We start from the raw sequence: 3549 nt of genomic DNA, 5'->3' as shown, positions 1-3549 counted from the left end.
TCATATCTTTCCCGTAACTGGAAGATGAAAGCTGACTCTTTGAGAACTTCGCAGCCTTGGTCTCCTTCTCGTTGTCCTTCTCATTGTTTCTCTTTCTTCTTCCATTTCTGTCGTTACTTAATGTTTGAATGTAGTAGAAAAGAAATTGGACTGCCTACTCCCAAATCACAATTTATTTAAAGCAGAACTGAGAGACGAATACGACAGTTGCCTTGTTTGGAAGGGCTGACTCCGAAAACGTGCCACGAGACAGTTCCTTTCGAAATGAAAGTAGTGACATTGTCAGTGCGCCCACGTTCGTGGCTGTGGGAATGTTTGGACCGCGTCCATTTTTAAACATGCTAGTAAGGTACTTCGACCAGCGACCAGCTTAAAGACTGTTGTTAATATTAACAGCTAAGTTTCCTCTGTTGTTGCTACAGTAGTATATTATCATAAAAAGAAGAAAACTTTCGTCTTTTTCAACTGAATGTTCCATTTGTGTGTGCCAAACAAGTTTCACCTATCCATTCTTGGCACGTTATGTTGCGTCTTCTACTGTGGGAATTAGCACCGACATAAACAAGAAAGGAGAGAAGTTGTGACGACTGGTGGCAGGAGTTCAAAATGATCTGTGCATAACACTTGCAGAATAACAGAACACTTCAAAAGAAATGGTTCAAATGGCTCTGAGCACGATGGGACTTAACATCTATGGTCATCAGTCCCCTAGAACTTAGAACTACTTAAACCTAACTAACCTAAGGACAGCACACAACACCCAGCTATCACGAGGCAGAGAAAATCCCTGACCCCGCCGGGAATCGAACCCGGGAACCCGGGCGTGGGAAGCGAGAACGCTACCGCACGACCACGAAATGCGGGCCAGAACACTTCACTTCCATGAAGGAAGGAAGCAGAACTTCTCGCTAAATGGTGGCTTGATGTGCTTCCTGTGCCCCCTACATGCAAATACTTTTACACACTGAAGTTAAAATCTGCATTATTAGGCCGCGTCATATTTCCTTTAAAACAATAGACATTTCGACCCCTGTGCTGGGACCTTCCTCAGGATCTTCCGGTGTCCACTACTGCTAGAACACTGTCAGAGACCAGTGTCGCGTGGTCTCTGTCAGTGTTCTAGCGGTAGTGGACACTGAAAGATCCTGAGGAAGATCCCAGCACAGGGGTCGAAATGTCTATTGTTTTAGAGGAAATATGACGCGGCCTAATAATGCAGATTTTAACTTCACTGACAACGGCAACGAAAGCCTGCAGACTTACTTTTACACACTATTGCTATTCTCGGAACGCAAGCTATGTATCGTCTCCCTATTACTCGGTGCTAATGCTCTGGAAGTGTGCGACCGGACTGCGCCCGACCAGCGACGGGCGGCTGGTTTAGTCAGCACTGACAGGGCTCGCTGAATTAGAGGTGTTGCGCTGCCCACTCTTTGTATTGGCGCGCGGGCCAGCAGCGCTGCTCTGTGTGCATTCGATGCTTTAGGACCGCATACCGACAGTGGTCTATAATATACGAGACAGTTATTTCATTACAAATGTCTTGATAGATCTGTAGTGATTCTTGGTAACAAAAAAAAGCACTCCGTCTTCAGGCCACGAGTGGCCTACCAGGACCATCCGACCGCCGTGTCATCCTCAGTTGAGGATGCGGATAGGAGGGACATGTGGTTAGCACACCGCTCTCCCGGTCGTTATGATGGTATTCTTGACCGAAGCCGCTACTATTCGGTCCAGTAGCTCCTCAATTTGCTCCACGAGGCTGCGTGCAACCCGAAAAATGGCAACAGCGCATGACGTCCTGGATGGTCACCCATCCAAGTGCCGACCACGCCCGACAGCGCTTTACTTCGGTGATCTCACGGGAACCGGTGTATCCACTGCGGCAAGACCGTTGCCCAGTGATTCTTGGTAGTTCATTTAAATTATCTATCTCCCAATTACGGTATGTCGAAAGGGTTGCCTACCCTCAGACGCTGGAGCAGCCGCGAGTCACCGCTCAGCTGAATGGGCACATCTCAATGTTCCATCCTTTCGCGATCACGTAGCAGGATGGCGCGAAACAGGAGGGTTGAAAGAGCATAAAGAAACTGTCCTGCTTTGCATCGCGCTCACGTTTCATCGAATGGTTTTGAACAGTCCTAAGTGATTCCACTCTGTATATCAGAGTAAAAACTGTGGTCACATTACTGTCCAAATGGGTCATATCACGATCAGTGGCGTTGCAGTCCGACGACGTCCTTAAAGTAGAGTTGAATCGTCTCGGGGGTTTAAGCAGTACCAAATGTTGTCAAGAATGTTCTCCTGTTGTCATTGTACTATATACTGTCTATTTTGACCGCGAAATTTGTGGGAATCAGCGCCGCAAGGGAAATGGGGTTTCATTAGCGCTTTAGCCGAGCGGTCTGAGGCGCTGCAGTCATGGACTGTGCGGCTGATCCCGGCAGAGGTTCGAGTCCTCTCTCGAGCATGGGTGTGTGTGTGTGTGTGTGTGTGTGTGTGTGTGTGTGTGTGTGTGTGTGTGTGTGTGTCTTTAGGATAATTTAGGTTAAGTAGTGTGTAAGCTTAGGGACTGATGACCTTCGCAGTGCCGGCCGGTGTGGCCGTGCGGTTCTAAGCGCGTCAGTTTGGAACCGCGTGACCGCTACGGTTGCAGGTTCGAATCCTGCCTCGGGCATGGATGTGTGTGATGTCCTTAGGTTAGTTAGGTTTAAGTAGTTCTAAGTTCTAGGGGACTGATGACCTCAGAAGTTGAGTCCCATAGTGCTCAGAGCCATTTGAACCATTTTTGAACCTTAGCAGTTAAATCCCATAAGATTTCACACATTTGAACTATTTTTTCATTAGTGCCCTTTATACCACCCTATGAGCCCTTTTCGTGTCGATTCTGACTGGCTGTGTGTCTGAGATGTTTTCCTCTTCCACCCATAATAAAACAGCGTGGTTTCAACGTTGGGTGTCGCGTCAAAGGAAGGGGTGAGATGTAAGTAAGAGGGGATATGATGACCTACCCATGGTATGACACGTCCACTATGGTGTTAGGGCACAATTCTGGTGAACTTTGGTACCAATATGATATCATTAACCCTCCTTACGCCTCACATGAACCTCTGAGCTGTGGTCATTTTTCTTCGTATGTGTCGACACCTTTTTGTTTTGAAGCGTCGTGGAACCCGAGGGCGACGCCGCGAGACGCCAGGCTGTATCAGCATTACGGAGGAGGGTTGCAGGCACCATGGAGCGAAATTTGAAATTCATGTGTCGCAATGGGAGACGATTGTGGGTTTTCGACAAAAACAGTACCTTTTCTGTGGAGTGTTTGTGATGATCCAAGTTGGTACACACATATGACATTAGTCAAAGATAGTGTGCTGTTCATCAAAAATACCAGCTTCAGGCTGGTAGCAAAATATTTCGGACACTCTTCAGTGCAGCTCAAGATTACAGTAACTGGCGCGACAAGAGAAGTGGTCAACCAATAGGCGTGAGGGGAAAGGACGGGGGGAGGGGGGGGGGGGGAGAGAGAGATAGAAGTTGAAACACTATTGA

General features: G+C 47.8%; 1 pseudogene; it reads right to left on the bottom strand.

Annotated features, from left to right (window-relative positions):
• Positions 1-1781: 1781 nt before the first annotated feature.
• Positions 1782-1899, bottom strand: LOC126189880 (5S ribosomal RNA; annotated as a pseudogene).
• Positions 1900-3549: the final 1650 nt, after the last annotated feature.

This window comes from Schistocerca cancellata, chromosome 5 (assembly GCF_023864275.1).
Source record: "Schistocerca cancellata isolate TAMUIC-IGC-003103 chromosome 5, iqSchCanc2.1, whole genome shotgun sequence".
NCBI lineage: Eukaryota > Metazoa > Arthropoda > Insecta > Orthoptera > Acrididae > Schistocerca > Schistocerca cancellata.
The sequence above is the reverse complement of the archived record's forward strand: the minus strand, read 5'-3'. Positions and strand labels throughout refer to the sequence as shown.